Genomic DNA, 19469 nt, shown 5'->3' with positions numbered 1-19469 from the left:
TCAAGTTTTGGATTCACTGGGTAAGCCTGTCACTGAGAGTAGTTATTTGGATTTCATTACATTTCAGGGTAATTAAGTAAGATAACTGATTTTTATTTTGTCTGGTGAATTAAATGCCTGGGTAACCTTTTTGATATGCCTTCTTCTGGCCTGCATGGGCCCATGAGAGTGTCCTTCTACTTCCAACCTGTGCCTGCTGGCATGAGTATGGTGTTACGGGCTTTGCATTATGGGCCCTCTGCTATGTAGAGCCTTGGGCAGCTGCTCCTTTTGCCCATAGATAAAAAATACCCTGATTTGGGGAGGGGGGAGGCGAGAGCAGTGGGTGGGGGTGGAGACAGAGGTGAGAGCCCTAAGCAAGGTGTATTTAATTTAAAATCAGTTGGATCTAGGTCATAATGAAGATCTCATTTTCAGCTGAGTCAAAAGCAACTACATAGTAATTGAAGCTGGTTACATCTGACAATTACCAGTAAGTGTTATTGCAACATGTTATTTTGGTTTTCAACCAGTAGCTGTAGGGTAATGCAACTAGCTACAGTTCTCAGCTGGAGAGTAACTTGTAACTGTAACCAGTTAGCTCTGTGCAATATCTTTTCCAGTTCTGCTTCTGCAGTCTTCCTCTTGGCTTCCTTCCTCTCCAGAAATGCAACGGGGGAGAACAGCTGCACTGGGGCTCCTCAGCCTGATCCTTTTTTTTCTGGGGCATGGCTGATTGGAGCTCCTTGGTGAAGAGGGGTCCTGCCTCCAGGTCAGGCTCACAGGTAGGCCCCTGGGCAGGAGAGGAGCAGGCAGGAAGAGCAGGGATCAGATTTCATCTTCGGTCCCCTCCTGCTCGGGCCTGTTGAGCTACTTGCCTTACCTCTAGCAGCTGATTGGCTCTAGTAAAGAGAATGAGCCAATCAGCCGTGTAGGCTGGAGAAGGCGCCTCATGCCAGGTAGGGTTTCTTGCTATTGTGGCAGGTATGTCTGCAGGAGGTAGGAGATAAGAGAATGGGGAAATGCTGTGCTGGGGAGAGAGGGGGAGTGCACCGAGGGAGGGAAAGCAATGAGAGAAGGGTGAGAGTACTGGGTGGGAGGCGAAGAAAGGTGAGAGCATATGATGGAAGGGAAGACAGTTAAGTTTTGGGGGATGGCGAGAGTGGTAAAAGCACTGGACATGGTTAGAGAGAGGCGAGAGTACTGAACAGGGAGTATGGGATGAAGCCCTGAGCAGGAGGGAATGGAGGGTGAGAGACGCTGGATCGGGGGGACAGTAGTGCGGAGCGACAGCACTGGGTCGGGGGGGGGGGGGGGGGGGGATTATGGAGCAAGTGTGCTGGGTTGGAGAGTATGGGGTGAGAACATGGAACTGAAGGGTGAAAGGTTTTGTTATAGGTTTGGGGCAGGGCCACTTTAATATTTTGTATAGGGCCCTGGGCAAACGTTTGCTGCTAGGCCCTTTTTATATTTTCCCATATTGACCGCCACACTCCCTCACCCCCCCCCCCCCCCCCTTCCCCTGCCACTCTCCTCCTTCCTTCCCTTTCAAGCCAGCCCTACCAGCCTCCAACTAACCCTGCTTCTGTGCTCCATCCCACATCCACCTGTTAATCTGATGCCGCTGGCCCACTGCTGCAGCTTTTCCCCTCTTCTGCGCTGGCCTATAGGAGGGCACCCGCAAATCTTCTCCTTCTTCTGGCCTGCATGGGCCCATGAGAGTGTCCTTCTACTTCCAACCTGTGCCTGCTGGCATGAGTATGGTGTTAAGGGCTTTGCATTATGGGCCCTCTGCTATGTAGAGCCTTGGGCAGCTGCTCCTTTTGCCCATAGGTAAAATACCCTGGTTTGGGGAAGGGGGGGGGGGGGACAGAAGTGAGAGCCCTAAGTAAATAGGCAATGAAGGGTGAGAGTTCTGGGTGGGTGGGATGTAGGGTGAGAATCCAGGGCTACAAGACAGCAAGGGCCCTGGGGCAGAAGGAGGTGAAGCTGCAGCATGGCCGCATGTTGCAAACGAGCAGGAGCATTGGCTGGGCTGTGAAGGCCAGCCCGACGGGGGGGGGGGGGGTGTGTGTGTGTGTGTGTGTGTGTGTGTGTGATATATATATATATATATAGTAACCCATCCTGGGGGTCCCCCAATCAATTGCATGAATGGAGGCGGGGGGGGAGGTGGCATGGCTCAAAAAGTTTAAGAACATAAGAAATTGCCAAGCTGGGTCAGACCTAGGGTCCATCAAGCCCAGCATCCTGTTTCCAACAGAGGCCAAAACCAGGCCACAAGAACCTGGCAAATACCCAAAAACTAAGAAGATCCCATGCTACTGACGCAATTAATAGCAGTGGCTATTCCCTAATTAAACTTGATTAATAGCAGGTAAGGGACTTCTCCTCCAAGAACTTATCCAAACCTTTTTTGAACACAGCTACACTAACTGCACTAACCACAACCTCTGGCAACAAATTCCAGAGTTTAATTGTGCACTAAGTGGAAAATAATTTTCTCCGATTAGTTTTAAATGTGCCCCATGCTAACTTCATGGAGTGCCCCCCTAGTCCTATTATCCAAAAGAGTAAATAACCGATTCACATCTACCCGTTCTAGACCTCTCATGATTTTAAACACCTCTATCATATCCTCCCTCTTCTCCAAACTGAACAGCCCTAACCTCTTTTGCTTTTCACTCCTATAGAAACAGAGAATATTATTTTTTTTTATACCAACATTTGATCTCAATTGAGATATCACACCGGTTTACCTTCAGGTACTGTAGGTAGGTATTTCTCTATCCCCAGAGGGCTTATAATCTAAGTTTTTGTACCTGAGGTAATGTAGGGTAAAGTGACTTACCCAAGGTCACAAGGAACAACAGCAGGACTCAAACCTTAGTCTCCTGGTTCATAGTCCACTGCTCTAACCACTAGGCTATTCCTCCTCCCTGAATATGGCAGCAGGCAAGGACCACAAGCTCTCTAGTCTCACATTCTCGCATCTAAGGAAGAGAAAGCAGACCAGCAATTTTTGGAGTTACCCTGTGAGTTTAACTAGGCTGGTAACTGCCTAATGATGTGAGTAAGGTGCACGTCTATGTGCACTTCTATGTGCAGAAGAAACCCATTTGGAGACCCTATCCCATCATGACCTTCATTTTCTTTCAACTATAATTGCATGTGTTCAGAAAAAGGTACATTTTAATCAGTAAGCTAGTAAATATGATGAAAGCATATAGCAGTCACACACAGGCAGCCAGAGGATCATATTAATAGTGACATCAGAGGGACTTCTAAGGCCCCCATTGAGAATAGTGTGGGTTCAATCCATCAGATATTAAGATAAGTGCATTGCATATAAGTGTGAGACAATAAGATAATAAGGAGAAGTTGGTATTTTAATTGCAAACAAAAAGCTAAGAAAAAAGCTTTCTGTGAGAGGGAGTTGATGGTCTAGCAGTTAGTTTCAAAAATACTGTTTCAACTACTGACACTTCTGACTTTGGGTAAGTCACCTTTATCTCCCTGTGATTCGGATACACACTTGTACTGTAAGTTCCCTGGGGCTGGGACCAATTCTACCTGTCTGTAGTTTATTGTAAAGTGTCCCTGGTTTAGGATGCAATATACATGCTGAAATAACAGCTTCTATGTCTTATCTGTGCCATTCACAAGACACAGAAGGATTCTTTTCTATTATAAGATTGTTTTGCGACAGCATAACTCTTCCACTAGTGTCAGCTATTCCAGAGCTAACCTGACTGGAGAAAACCAAGCAAGATTCTCTCTTCTTCATATGTCGTCCAACCCAGGAAAGTAAGAATCTAATTCCAGAATCATTGCTGTTGGCGGTTGTTGATAAAGCGTTAAGAGTAAAGCTTGATGTTCTCCTGCTAGGTTGGTTCTGCAGTAGCTGGCACAAGCACAGTATGGCCAGACTAAAGAAGTATGATGTGAAGGCTGTGTGGGGAGCTGATTAATATCACACCAAAGTTAGACACATGCAGACAATTTATTTTACCATAGGGGAAGCTGAAAGACAAGAAATCACTTCCTGCTTAAGCTCCTAGACTTACACTGTCACACATTATTCTGACCTCTAAATCTAATTTCCAAATGGCTCAGTGAAGAAAAAAAAAAGACATCTGTTCCAGACTGAAATCCTTCCTTACTTTTTCTTTCTTTTTAAATACTCATTCAAACTTCAAACAATTGAAGGATAGTACAAATGGCCACTTGTGCAAATCCCTTTGCCACCTATTCTACTAAATTAACAGCACAGAAAATCAAATACCACCTTTTTACTCACCAAAACATGGCATCTCAAACTTTTATTTTGGTAGTGGGTCTTCTCAAGGCTAGATACATGAGTCAATGTGCTGAAGGTTGTAATTCAATATTTGCAGGGAAAGTTAAGTTATTGCCCCAGGTACTAAAGCATTGCTACACATTTAGCACATCTAAAGGCAGCATAGTAATGTGCCATAAGCACTTTTAACAGTTTGCTTAAAGTTATATGCATTTTAACGCAAAAGTTCAATTTTTCATAAATGTAAGCTTTCCACTATTCTATACCTTTCTGCAAACATGCTTTTGCCTACAAACTTTTTTTTTATGCCACTCTCAGGGTGATAAAAAAGGTGCCTGTGGGCCTCTCAACATAGTAACATAGTAAAGGTCAGCAGATAAAGACTAAAAGGCCCATCCAGTCTGCCTTGCGAGGTGTCTAGGGTTGTAACAGCCACTCCGTACAGGTTACTCCCATACAGAAAAATTACCACAGGTTACCCCAGTGCTTCATTTCCATCCTCTTATTCCTAGGGATTCTCAGTGTTTATTACATAGAAACATAGAAATGACGGCAGAAGAAGACCAAACGGCCCATCCAGTCTGCCCAGCAAGCTTCACACATTTTTTTCTCATACTTATCTGTTTCTCTTAGCTCTTTGGTTCTATTTCCCTTCCACCCCCACCATTAATGTAGAGAGCAGTGATGGAGCTGCATCCAAGTGAAATATCAAGCTTGATTAGTTAGGGGTAGTAACCGCCGCAATAAGCAAGCTACACCCATGCTTATTTGTTTTACCCAGACTATGTTATTCAGCCCTTATTGGTTGTTTTTCTTCTCCCCTGCCGTTGAAGCAGAGAGCTATGCTGGATATGCGTGAAGTATTAGTTTTTTTTCTCCTAACATTTCTATTCCGCGATCCAAAATTCTTGGCGGATTACAACATATACTCATAATAAGTAGCAAACCCCCATACATAAGACATAAGACAAAATCAGCAAATCATAAGACAATAGACATGCTGGAACTGCATACCAAGGCATAACTAACCCAAGGCAATGCTGCAAGATGCATGACAGCTAGATGTCATGGTGAGAAGGAATAGATAGGTCTTTAGGAGCTTTCTAAACCAGCAGAGGTCTGCTTCTGATCTAGTCCCTCAGGCAACTCCAGAGCACAGAGACGCAACTGTGCAAAACATTCTGTTTCTTAATGTAGTCAACTTAATTAGTTTGAAGGATGATATCTTTAAGAGATTTTGAGATGCGGACCGCAAGACGCATGTGGGCTGATAGTTATGAACTGAGGAGATGAAACTAGTCACGGTGGAGTGCTTTAAAGACATAGAACCTTGACTCTCACACGGGAAGCAATAGGTAGCCAATGTAGTTTAGCAAGAACTGGAGACACATGCTCCCTTAGAGGAGCCCCAGTCACCTAACATGTCATGGAATTTTGAATTAATTGCAATGATGCTATAGAAGATGCAGGTAATCCTCAGTACAGGGCATTGCAGTAATCTGGCAAAGAAAGGACGAAGACTTTAGTAATGTTGTTATCAAGCCTGGTGCAACCGGTTATGAGTACCATGCAGTGGTATGAGGTGGCACGCCTAAGGGGGGGCAGCGACAGCAGCAGGTGGAGCCAATGTGTCCGTGTCCTCCCAAGTCCCAGTGGTCTGATTCAGTGCCAACCAGAGCAGAGGCTGTAGATTAGGGGAGTGAACACATGTGCTACTTCCTCCCCCACCACCTCCTCCTCCTCCTCACTGAAGCCAGTATCATTTTATTTTTAGATTGCTTCCTGCTAAAACATAGGAGTCGCTCAACCCTCCTAGCAACTTTTTTATTCATATCCAACCAGTTCCTGCATCAGAAGGGGGGGGGGGGGTAGTATAATTGCCTCCGGCCAGGGACCACCGGAAGAGCTTCAGCTGTGCAAGGCCGTCAAAGGAAAAAGTGCAGGTGTAGTAACAGAAGACTCTGAGCAACACATGCAACACATAGAGCCTGGTAGGAAGAGAAAGGGAAGAAGTTCTGTGCCAGTGTATCCTATTGTCAACAGCGAGGGAATGTGTGAGAATGGGAGCCAGCCTGCCTACCAGCCTGGCTTGTGTGTGTGTGTGTGTGTGTGTGTGAATGGCAGCCTGGGTGTGGGGGTGTGTTTTGTGTGTGTGTGTGTGTGTGTGAATGGCAGTTTGGGCTGTGTGTATGTGAATGGCAGCCTGGGTGTGGGGGTGTGTTTTGTGTGTGTGTGTGTGTGAATGGCAGTTTGGGCTGTGTGTATGTGAATGGCAGCCTGGATTTTATGTGTGTGTGTGTGTGTGTGTATGTGTGTGTGTGTGTGTGAATGGCAGCCTGGATTGTGTGTGTGTGTGTGTGTGGTTGTATGTGTGTGTGTGTGTGTGTGTATGTGTGGTTGTATGTGTGTGTGTGTATGTGTATGTGAATGGCAACCTGTTATGGTTATTGATGTATGGGTGGATCCTTGGACACTGTGGCAGCTGACCACGCCCTCTGGGGGCAGTTCTGTGAGGGACCCCGGTGTCAGGCTAGACTCTGGACACACAAACACAGATTTGAATCTTTATTTGAATAGTTTTGGAAACCACCAGAGGTGGCAGTAGTGAGTAGTAGATGTTGAGCCCAACTGGGCGAGTATCCCACAGGACCCTGCTTGGCTGTGCTGTAGTGGAAAGAGACTGAGAGTTATGAGTAAATAGTGAGAAACATACAGAGTCCCAGGTAGAATAGGAGAAGCTCCGAGACAGGGAGAGCAGGTCCTCGAGGAGCGAGTACCTGATCCCTTAGGGGTAGATTTTCAGAGCCCTGCTCGCCTAAATCCGCCCAAAACCGGGCGGATTTAGGCGAGCAGGGCCCTGCGCGCCGGGAAGCCTATTTTACATAGGCCTCCCAGCGCGCGCAGAGCCCCGGGACTCGCGTAAGTCCCGGGGTTCTCGGAGGGGGGCGTGTCGGGGGCGTGTCGGGGGGCGGGCCCGGTCGCCGCGGCGTTCCGGGGGCGTGTCGGCAGCGTTTTGGGGGCGGGTACGGGGCGTGGCTACGGCCCGGGGGCGTGGCCGCGCCCTCCGTACCCGCCCCCAGGTCGCGGCCCGGCGCGCAGCAGGCCCGCTGGCGCGCGGGGATTTACGTCTCCCTCCGGGAGGCGTAAATCCCCCGACAAAGGTAAGGGGGGGGGTGTAGACAGGGCCGGGCGGGTGGGTTAGGTAGGGGAAGGGAGGGGAAGGTGAGGGGAGGGCAAAGGAAAGTTCCCTCCAAGGCCGCTCCGATTTCGGAGCGGCCTTGGAGGGAACGGGGGGAGGCAGCGCGGCTCGGCGCGCGCAGGCTATACAAAATCGATAGCCTTGCGCGCGCCGATCCAGGATTTTAGTAGATACGCGCGACTACGCGCGTATCTACTAAAATCCAGCGTACTTTTGTTTGCGCCTGGAGCGCAAACAAAAGTAGGCTGTTCGCGCTCGTCTGAAAATCTACCCCTTAGAGTAGAGAGACTCAGTAGAATTGTACTCACACAGCGATTCCACTAGACAAGAGGTCTGGCATTGGAATAGAGGGCAGGCCCTCAAGGAGCGAGTACCTTGTTCCAGGGAAGCAGTACTGTGGAATAGATGGTAGTTGTACTCACAGATGGAAACTGGTAATGAAGTCTTCCAAGTAGAAAGGGTTGTAGATGCAGGCAGCAACTCAAGGAACATGGGCCCTTGAGGAGCGAGTACCATTTTCCTGATAGCACCTGAAAGAAGCAGAAGAGGCCCCCGAGGAGCGGGTACCCCGTTAGCAATAAGAGTTCCAGATAACGCTGGAGTGGCAGAGTAGCTTCGGTACGCAGAGCGAATCCCATCCGTAGTGTTCCGGTTGCTAACTCGATTAGCTAGCAAAAGTAGTAGACTTAAATATCCGGGCTGTGTGAAGTCATCTCAGGGGGGTGCCCCTGAGGTTCGTGCCAACGAGGAAATAAAAATGAGGTCGGCGTGCGCATGCGCACCCTATGGTACCTTGGAGGAGCATGGCGGGAAGCAGCACCAAAGCCGGTCCAGGAACGCCGGAGAGGACAGCAGACAGATGCCACGGCAGCCAGTAGTCTGAGGTAAGCGGGAGGAGCCGCAAGAAGAGTGAGGTAGGCGGGGTGAAGCCGTCATAGACCGGTCGCAACGATACCCTCCTTCAAAGGGCGGACTCCAACTCTTGTACCAGGTCTTGGTTTCCAAAGATGCATCTGGTGAAACTGATGAACCATCTCTTTATCTAGGATATTAGCCATCGGCTCCCAAGAATTTTCTTCAGGGCCGTAACCTTCCCAAGACAGAAGGTATTCCCAAGTCTCGCCACGTCTTCTTACATCTAGAATAGCTTCGACCTTGTATTCTAGGTCTTCTTCTGCATTGATAGAAGATGGTTCAGGAGATTTGGATGAGAACTCACTGAGAATGAGTGGTTTCAGAAGTGAAACGTGGAATGCGTTGTGGATTTTCAATCCAGGCGGTAGTTTCAGACTGTATGTAATGTTGCCAAGACGTCGGAGGATTGGAAATGGTCCAACGTAGCGAGGAGCAAATCGAGAGGAGGGTAACTTTAGTCTCAGATGCTTAGTGGATAGCCAGACTTTGTCACCAGGTTGAAACACAGGCGCTTTAGAATGGTGAGCATCATAGGACTTCTTTGCTCGATTACCCACTTTAATTAGCATTTCTTTAGTCTGAGTCCATAGTTGATGGATATCATCAGCAGTGGATTGAGCTGCTGGGGATGACACTGAGAGCTTCAGTGGAAGTGGTGGTGAAGGTAAACGTCCATATACCACTTCAAATGGTGTTGATCCAGTGGATGATGCTGGATGTGAATTAATGGTGAATTCAGCCCATGGTAACAGCTCGGCCCAGTTATTCTGACAGCAACTCACATAGGCCTGAATGAACTGTTTCAGGGTCCTATTCATCCTTTCAGTTTGGCCATTTGATTGTGGATGATAGGAAGATATATAATCCAGAGAGATGTCAAATAGCTTGCACAAAGCCTTCCAGAAGTTTGCCGTGAATTGAGATCCTCTATTCAAGACTATGTGCTTCGGTAGGCCGTGAAGGCGAAAGATGTGTGCGATGAAGAGCTTCACAAGCTCCAAGGCTGAGGGTAAGCCAGGCAGCACCACGAAATGAGCCATCTTGCTGAAACGGTCAACTGTGACCCAGATGGTACTCATTCCTCCAGAAAGAGGTAGATCAACTACAAAGTCAGTAGCGATGTGAGTCCATGGTTATTCCAGAGCTGGCAGTGGTTGTAGCAATCCCCAAGGCTGACCAGAAGTAGGCTTAAGTTTGGCACAGTTGGAGCATGTCGCTACATAGGAGTATGTGTCTTCCTTGATAGTAGGTCACCAATAGTACTTCTGTAATTTCAGCAGGGTATGGCGTTGACCAGGATGGCCAGTCAGCTTGGAATCATGATCCCAGTATAGAAACTTCTTTCTGAGGTCTTTTGGCACAATTGTTTTACCGGCAGGCACAGAATGGGTAGCCGCCAAGATGACTTTCTTCGGGTTGATGATGTGCTGAGGTTCTTCAGGAACATCCTCAGAGAGGAAAGAGCGTGATAGAGCATCAGCTCTGGTATTCTTGTCTCCGGGGCGATATTTGAGCATGAAGGCAAAGCAATTAAAAAACAAGGACCATCTGGCTTGTCTGTAGTTAAGACGTTGCACATGATGGAGATACTCTAGATTCTTGTGGTCTGTGAATACTGTAATTTGATGTTGGGTGCCTTCAAGCCAAGGCCAACATTCCTAGAATTCCAGTTTAATAGCCAGGAGCTCTTTATTTCCGATCCCATAGTTCTTCTTAGCAGGAGAAAAGCGTCATGAGAAGAAGAAGCAAAATCTCCGGTTTGGCTTAACACAGCCCCTACTCCAACATCTGAAGCGTCAACCTCCATGATGAAGGGTCTATTGGGGTCCGGGTGATGTAGACATGGCTCAGTGGAAAAGGCAGTCTTTAATTCCTCAAACGCAGAAATGGCCTCTGCAGACCATTTAGAAGCATTGGCCCCTTTCCGTGTCATTGCAGTTAAGGGCACAGTTAAAGAAGAGTAGTTCTTTATAAAGCCTCTATAGTAATTTGTGAACCCCAAAAATCATCTCAGGGCCTTCAGACTGGTAAGTTGAGACCAATTCTTGATACTCTCTAATTTTTGGGGATCCATCCGGAAGCCTTGTTTTGATACGATATAGCCAAGGAAAGGCACAGAATCTTTATGAAATACACACTTTGACAGCTTGGCGTAGAGGCGGTGTTCTCGAAGTATCAGTAATACTTGCTTGACATCTGCTAGATGAGTAGGCATATCCTGTGAAAATATAAGGATTAGGGATGTGAATCAGGCTTCGGACGATTGAAAATATCAGACGATATTTTCAAAATCGTCAGAAATCGGGGGCTCCCCCAAAACGATAGGAAAACCCCACGATATTGATCGGGGGGGTTCTCTTATCGTTTTGGGGGACCGCGGGAAAAACGGCACACAAGAATAACCCCTAAACCCACCCCGACCCTTTAAAACTAATCTCTTAGCTTCCCCCACCCTCCCGACCCCCCCCCAAAAAACTTTTTATAGGTACCTGGTGGTCCAGTGGGGGTCCCTGGAGCGATCTCCCGCTCCTGGGCCGTCGGCTGCTACTAATCAAAATGGCGCCGATGGCCCTTTGCCCTTACCATGTGACAGGGTATCCGTGCCATTGGCCGGACCCTGTCACATGGTAGGAGCACTGGATGGCCGGCGCCATCTTGTGCTCCTACCACGTGACAGGGGCTGACCAATGGCACCGGTAGCCCCTGTGACATAGTAAGGGCAAAGGCTATTGGCACCATTTTGAATACTGGCAGCCGACGGTCCGAGTGCAGGAGGTCGCTCCCGGACCCCCGCTGGACTTTTGGCAAGTCTTGTGGGGGTCAGGAGGGTCCCCCAAGACTTGCCAAAAGCCCCTGTGGTCCAGCGGGGGTCCGGGAGCGATCTCCTACACTCAGGCCATCGGCTGCCAGTAATCAAAATTACTTCAGGTAACTGACTTTCATTACTGGAAGTAGAACCTTGATTCATCTGGGCGTGCAGCTGATGAAACGCAGTAGTGAGTTTCTCCAATGCGTCTTGTTGTTCAGCAATGCGCAGGGCCAGGCCTGGGATGGCCTGCAAGGCATTGAGCTGAGCCGGATCCATGGAGTTAGCAATCTGTTATGGTTATTGATATTTGGGAGACTGTGGCAGCTGTCCACGCCCATGGGGGGCAGTCCCGTGAGGGACCACGGTGTCAGGCTAGACTCTGGACACACAAACACAAATTTGAATCTTTATTTAAACAGTTTTGGAAACCACCAGAGGTGGCAGTAGTGAGTAGTAGATGTTGAGTCTGGCTGGGCGAATATCCCACAGGACGCTGGAACAACTTGCCTGTGCTGTAGTGGAAAGAGACTGAGAGTTATGAGTACACTGTGAGAAACATACAGAGTCCCTGGTAGAATAGGAGAAACTCCAAGACAGGGAGAGCAGGCCCTCAAGGAGCGAGTACCTGATCCCTTAGAGAGACTCAGTGGTATTGTACTCACACAGCGATTCCACTAGACGAGAGGTCTGGCACTGGAACAGAGGGCAGGCCCTCGATGAGCGAGTACCTGGTTCCAGGGAAGCAGTACTATGGAATAGATGGTATCTGTACTCCTGATGGAAACTGTTAGTGAAATCTTCCAAGTAGAAAGGGTTGTAGATGCAGGCAGTGACTCAGGGAACATGGGCCCTTGAGGAGCAAGTACCGGTTTCCTGATAACACCTGAAAGAAGCAGAAGAGGCCCCCGAGGAGCAGGTACCCTGCTAGCAGTATGAGTTCCAGATAACGCTGGAGTGGCAGAGTAGCTTCGGTACGGAGAGCGAATCCCATCCGTAGTGTTCCAGTTGCTAACTCGATTAGCTAGCAAAAGTAGTAGGCTTAAATATCCGGGCAGCATGACATCATCTCAGGGGGACGCCCCTGAGGTTCGTCCCAACAAGGAAATAAAGATGATAACGGCATGCACGCGCGCGCCCTATGATACCTTGGAGGAGCATGGCGGGAAGCAGCACCAAAGCCGGTCCGGGGACGCCGGAGAGGACGGCAGACAGATGCCGTGGCAGCCAGTAGTCTGAGGTAAGCGGGAGGAGCCGCAAGAAGAGTGAGGTAGGCAGGGCGAAGCCGTCGTAGACAATTGGTCGCAACACAACCTGGATCATGTGAGTGTGTCTATGACTGGCAGCCTGGGGGGTTGTATGTGTGTGTGTGTGTGTGTGTGTGTGTATGTGAATGGCAGCTTGGATTATGTGTGTGTGTGACTGGCAGCCTCGGGGGTTGTATGTATATATGTGTGTGTGTGTGTGTGTGTGTGTGTGTGTGTGTGTGTGTGTGAATGACAGCCTGGATTGTATAAGTGTATGTGTGTGTAAATGGCAGACTGGATTGTATGTATATGTTTGTGTGAGAGTGTGTGTGTGTGTGTGTGTGTGTGTGAATGGCAGCCTCGATTATTTTTGTGTGTGAATAGCTCCTTGGATTTTTTTTGAGTGTGTGTTTATGTGTGATTGGCAGCCTGGATTGTTTGTGTGTCTGTGTGTGACTGGCAGTCTGGAGTGTGTGTGTGTGTGTGTGTGAATGGCAGCCCAGATTGTATGTGTGTGTGTGAGTGTTTGTGAATTGCAGCCCCTGCCAGCCTGGAAGTATGTGTGTGCGTGAATGACAACCTGCCAGCCTGGGTGTGTGTGCAAATTGTACCCTGCCAACTTGGGGTGTGTGTGGTGAAGGTTTGTGCCACCTCCAGTAATCCTCAACAAGCTCACAACAATGTTTTCAAGTATGGGAAGCTAGGGATTTTTCCATCCTTATTAGTTTTAATTAGTGGGCATATGTGTCTTCTATTTTGAAATATTTTATTGTTGTTTGGAAAATTTTTAAAACTTTTTATGTATTCTTAATTATTGAATGTTATTCTATTCATCAGTTCTTTGGCATTATTCTTTTTATTACTATGGTTTCTTAGGATTGATTTATATTTCTTGATTTTATTGTTTGATTTATTTATTTATTAATATTTATATACCAATGTTTCATGAGAACATATCACCTCGGTTTATATTAGTCAGCAAGTATTCATTTAAAAATACTTGCATTTCCAAAATTAAATGAGAAAAGGAAATTACAGAGTTTCAAAATAATTAAATACAAATACAATAGTAAAATAATTAATCTTAAAATTTATACAGTTAAAGAAGCAGGAAAGTAAGAGCAGAGATAAAACATAAAATCTGAATATATATTATTAGGGTACGTAATCATTTGGTTAACATTCCTGAAAGGCTTGTTTGAATAGCCATGTTTTAATACCCTTTTTAAATATTTTAATGTCTGATTCCAATCTCAGTTCCTGTGGTAGACAGTTCCACAGTTGGGGACCGGCAATGGAAATAGCCCTTTCCCTTACATTATTTAGATGAGCAATTTTAGGTGAAGGTATGGGCAAAATCCTAGTACCTGCTGATCTTGTTATCCTAGATGGGATATGGAAATGTAATGTTGATGTTAACCATTCTTTCTTTTTGTTGTAGAGAGTTTTATGAATTAATGTTAGAACTTTATGTCATATCCTATAATTAACAGGCAACCAATGACGGTCCTTTAATATTGGCATTATATGATCCGATATTTTAGTACCTGTTAAAAGTCTAGCTGCTGAATTCTGCAATAATTGCAATGGTCTAGTAACATTTGCTGGAAGGCCCAAAAACATTCAGTTACAGTAATCTAGTTTTGACAATACAAGAGCTTGCAGAACTATTCTAAAATCTTTAGGAAATAGAAGAGGTTTCAATCTTTTAAGAACATTTAATTTAAAATATCCATCATGAATGATTTTTTTTAATGCATGCTTTCAGTGTGAATTCACAGTCTAGGAAGATCCCTAGATCTCGGAGCTCCAGGGAGATGGGATAATTTTTAGCAGCTACGTGAATTTCATGTTCTTTTGCCTGGCTTAACTTAGGGCAGATATATAAAATTTCCGTCTTTTTTGCATTCAGGGAGAGGTTCATGTGGGTTATTACTTTATCAATGGCAGATTGATAGATGTCCCAGAGCTTAAGTGTTAGCTCAATTGATTTTTCAATCGGAATTAAAATCTGTATGTCACCTGCGTATATAAAAGTGTGAAAGATTGAAACCAGATAAAATTCTGCATAAGGGAAGCGTGTAAATATTAAAAAGGGTCGCGGACAGAGAAGATCCCTGGGGAACACCATGTTGAAGCTTAATTGGCTGAGATTCTTTATCATGAAATTTAACTTTAAAAGATCTACCCCTTAAGTAAGAGTCAAATCATTTGAGTGCAGAGTCCTTTATACCTATTTCGTTTAATCTATCTATGAGAATTTTATGGTTGACTGTGTCAAACGCTGATGATATATCTAGCATAATCAGAAAATCCGTTTGGCTGCTGTCAGTTCCTCTAAGGATAATATCTTGTAAAGAGGCTAATAGTGTCTTGGTGCTAAAATATTTTCTGAATCAATGTTGTGCCGGATATAGGGTGTTATGAGGACTGGTGATGTTTCTGTTTTTCCATTGCTGCAATGCATACAGAGTCTGGCTTGTTGCAGTTTTCAGTTCTGTTTCTGTCTATATGTTTCTATTTATACTTTATTCTGTATTTGGTGAGGGTATGCAGAGTGACTGAGATGGCGTATTCTACTAGCATGTCATTTCAATTTAGGGATTTATAGCAGCCTGATTTGTTCTGCTTTTCTAATAGGAGGTGTTTTAGGGCCTGGTGTGGCCTTTTCATAGATAGGGTTGTTCCTGTGTGAATGCTTGAAGTTAATACTGTTTTGGTATGGGGTTTATTATATTGTTGTCATTCACTTTACTCAAAGGCCAAGCCCTCTCCTAACGTGTTACAATAGGCCTAATATCATATGGGTTCCAAGTGTCTTTTTTGCAGGGTTTTCTGAGTGGCACCACAGCAGTGCATATTTTTCTGTACAAGAAAATGATACCAGCTACAGGGCCCAGCCAGTGCCATTTTTATATACCAGTAGGTGGGGCAAGAGCACCTGGGGATCACTCCTGCACAATTTAGGGATTTTGGACCTGCAGATGGGTTAAGATATGTTAATGGAGTGTTAATTTAGAAAGTTTGGATCACTGGAGGGAACAAGGGTTTTTTTTTTAGGTGGGGAAAGGGGTTCTGGGACAGAGTGTGAGACTATTTTCTATTGTGTGTTGGTTATTTGGAAAAGAACAAAAATTCAGTGTTAAAAAATAACAGAATGGCGGGGCGGGGGGCAGCATAGTAACTGTTTGCACAGGGCAGCAAAAAATTCTAGTGCAAGCCCTGAATGGTACAGACGTCAGAGGTGTGAAGATATGGCTTTAGGGATCACAGCATACAAAGTTTAGAGTAAGAGGACTGGATTAAGGAGTTCATATGTGGTCACACTGAAAGAGATGAGTCAACTGTGACTCCCAGGTGCCGAGCTTGCCTAGAGGTGGGAATTGAGCCCCCCCCCCCAAAATAAAATCAGAGGGTATGTCAGGAGACTCAGCACGTGACAACAACATTTAAAGCCAGCTTGCTAAAGGCCAGCCAACTTTTTACCTTCCTTAAACAGCGAGTCAAGCACTGAAAGGCCCCAGTGATGGAAGTGGTTATCAGGGTACAAAATTATATGTCAGTGGCATACAATCTGAATGGGACATTAAGATCTCTTAGAACAGAGCAGAGCGGAGGCAAGTAAATGTTAAATAGTACAGCAGACACTGCTGAGCCCTGGGGGACCCTAAAGCAAGAGAATGAGAGAAATTCAAGATGAGTTACCAATCCTGGCACAGATAGAACAATCAATTAGAAATGACAAAAACCAGGACAGAACAGTGGTGGAGATATGAATTGCTTCTTAGCGATTCAGGGATATTGTGTGGTCGAGGGTGTCAAATGTGGCAGAGATGTCCAAAAAAGACTGCAAGGAATTTAGTACCTGAGTCGAGACCTCTAAGGATAGTTTTGAACATAGATACAAGAAGCATTTCTGTATTATTAAATGTTCTAAAGCCGAACTGATCTTGGTCGAGAATGTTATTCTCACTAAGATATTCATGCAACTGGTCAAGAACAACCTTTTCTAAGATCTTAGCTGACACAGGCCGATACAGTAAAGTGCGCGGGAGAGCCGGCAAGCGCCCGCTCTCCTAACACGCGCACAGGTCAGTGTCCTGGGAGTGTGATTCAGTATCGGTCCGCGTGCAAATGAGGGCCCGCGGTAAAAGGAGGCTGTCAGCAGATTTGTCAGCCGACGCTCAGTTTACCGGCGTCGGTTCTCGAACCCGCTGACAGCCACGGGTTCAGAAAACAGACGCTGGCAAAACTGAGCGTCTGTTTTCCAACCCGCAGGCCGCGGGCAGATTTTGAATTTTAATTTTTTAAAATTTTTAAATTTTTTAAATTTTTGGGGCCTTCGACTTAATATCGCTATGATATTAAGTTGGAGGGTGTACAGAAAAGCAGTTTTTTCTGCTTTTCTGTACACTTTCCCGGTGCCGGCCAAAATTAGCGCCTACCTTTGGCAAGCATTAATTTCTGAAAGTAAAATGTGCGGCTTTGCTGCACATTTTGCTTTCTGTATCACGCAGGAATGACTAATAGGCCCATCAACATGCATTTGCATGTTGCAGGTGCTATTAGTTTTGGGGGGGTTGGCCCCGTATTTTCGACGCGCTATTACCCCTTACTGTATAAGGGGTAAAAATAGCGCATCAAAAATGTGCGGCCAAACGCAGGCTAACAGTGCACTCCGCCAGAGCGCACTTTACTGTATCGGCCCGAGTGAGAGAGAAGAGTTGGTCTAATAATTGGATAGTTCAGATGGATTCATGGAGGCATTCTTAAGTGTAGGCCAGACAGTGGCTGCTTTAACACAGGGGGAACAAAATCCTCTTTTAAAGAAGCGTTAACTAGGAAGCCACTCACATCACCCCACAGGAACTTAATCAAGGCAGTAGAGCAGGTGTTAAAAAAACAAGTTATTCTTCATCTTATTTAGAATGAAACTTACTTCTGTGGCTGAGGTAAAGTCTGCAGCTTGAGGACTTTGATATAGGAGCCCCATCCTGATCAACTGATAAAGAAGGAGAGGAGGTATCAATTGAGCTAGCTATTAATTAGGTTTTTCTCTTTATCTCATGTCCTTTTTTTATTCCGTCACTGATTTTATCTTCACTGCCTGCTACAGGAGGGCATCCGCTACCCTTTCCATAAAACATTATTTCCCGATGTGCCTGAGTTTAGCCCCTCTGGGGTTTCATTTCATAACCCTTAGTTCTATAATTTCCTTTCCATTAATAAAGGTTAATTTCTTGTAACATACGGGCCAATACAGCCTGCGTTTGGCTGAGTGTTTTCGACGCGCTAGCTTTACCCCTTATACAGTAAGGGGTAATAGTGCGTCGAAAACGCGCGGCCAACCCCCCCAAAACTAATAGCGCCCGCAACATGCAAATGCATATTGATGGGCCTATTAGTTATTCCCGCGCGATCCAGAAAGCAAAATGTGCAGCCAAGCCGCACATTTTACTTTAAGAAATTAACGCCTGCCCAAAGGTAGGCATTAATTTCTGCCAGCGCCGGGGAAGTGTACAGAAAAGAAGAAAAAACTGCTTTTCTGTACACCATCCGACTTAATATCATCGCGATATTAAGTCGGAGGCCCCAAAATTAAAAAAAAAATTAAAATCGGCCCGCGGGTCGGAAGATGGATGCTCAATTATGCCGGCGTACATTTTCTGAACCCGTGGCTGTCAGCAGGTTTGAGAACAGACTCGGCAAAATTGAGCATCGGCTGTCAAACCCGCTGACAGCCGCTGCTCCTGTCAAAAAAGAGGCGCTAGGGACGCGCTAGTGTCCCTAGCGCCTCTTTTTACCATGGGCACTCATTTGCATACTAAATCGTGCACACAGGAGAGTGGCCTGTGCGCACATCAGGAGAGCAGGCGCTCGCCTCGGAGCTCTGGCTCTCCCGCGGGTTTTACTGTATCGGCCTGTTAGTAAATGTCAGGAGACAAAGACCAAAACAGTTCATCCAGTCCGCTCAGCAAGATGTTTAGGTTCTAAGTGTCGCTCCTTGCAGGGTTTCCCTAAGGGTGAGGAGGCCCCATGCAATTTCCAACTCCCTCATTGTCAGCCATCTTCACCCCCCCCCCCCCCCCCCCCCCCCGAGGCCTCTGCTTCAGGGAGACAGGCACCTCTGGGCCTCTTCCCTGAGGGAAATTCCCCAAAGATGTGGATTTCCCTGACTATCATGGCTGTGCTCCAAAGCAACCAAGGATGGCTCCAGGTGCCTTGGATTTCCTGGTTACATGTGCCTCCTCTGAATCCCCTAGGGGACTGGGCGTGGATAACGAGTCAGACTTGGATGATTCACTGGATTTCTTGGGGGAAAGGGATTGCTCATCTGAGGATGATGACTTCTCGGTCAATAGACTGTTCTTTAAGGAATTGTTATCTGCTATCATTACTCAAGTGGTTTCCTCACTCAAGATGTCTAAGGTAGAGAAATCTTCAGAGGGAGATTTGATTTTGGAGGGAACTGGCAAGCCTCTGAAGGCCTTTCTTCTCTACAAAGCCTTGAAATGCAAGGTATTGAAAGAATGGGAATCCACTCAGAGGGCTTTAAGGGATTGTACCCCTTGCCTGCAGAGGACAAGGAGAGCCTCCTTTGAGTTCTGGTGTCAGCCGTAACACGAAGACTACCATGCCAGTAGATGGTAGTATGGCTCTCAGGAACCCACAAGATAGGAAGATTGAAGCCCTCCTAAAACAGGCCTTCTTGGTAGCAGTCCTTGGTGGCAATCCTCTATTTGTGGAGGATATTTTGCTTGGACTGTAGTCAGCAGCTTCCCAAGAGTCCCGCATCAACACCCTTGGCATGGGCATTGCCTTTTTGGTGGATGTCTCCTCTCTTTCAGTGGCTTCTGTAATTGAGGCCTGAAGACTACTGTGGTTATGTAATTGGGTTGTGGGCATTACATCTAAAGTCTGCTTCAATAAGCTGCTCTTTAAAGACAAGTTATTCTTTGATAAGGAGCTGGAAAAGCTGGTCAAGGATCTGGGAGAATCTAAGTTCCAGAGGCTTCCTGAAGA

Source organism: Rhinatrema bivittatum, chromosome 2 (assembly GCF_901001135.1).
Source record: "Rhinatrema bivittatum chromosome 2, aRhiBiv1.1, whole genome shotgun sequence".
In the NCBI taxonomy this organism is placed as follows: domain Eukaryota; kingdom Metazoa; phylum Chordata; class Amphibia; order Gymnophiona; family Rhinatrematidae; genus Rhinatrema; species Rhinatrema bivittatum.
Note: the sequence above shows the minus strand (reverse complement) of the source record.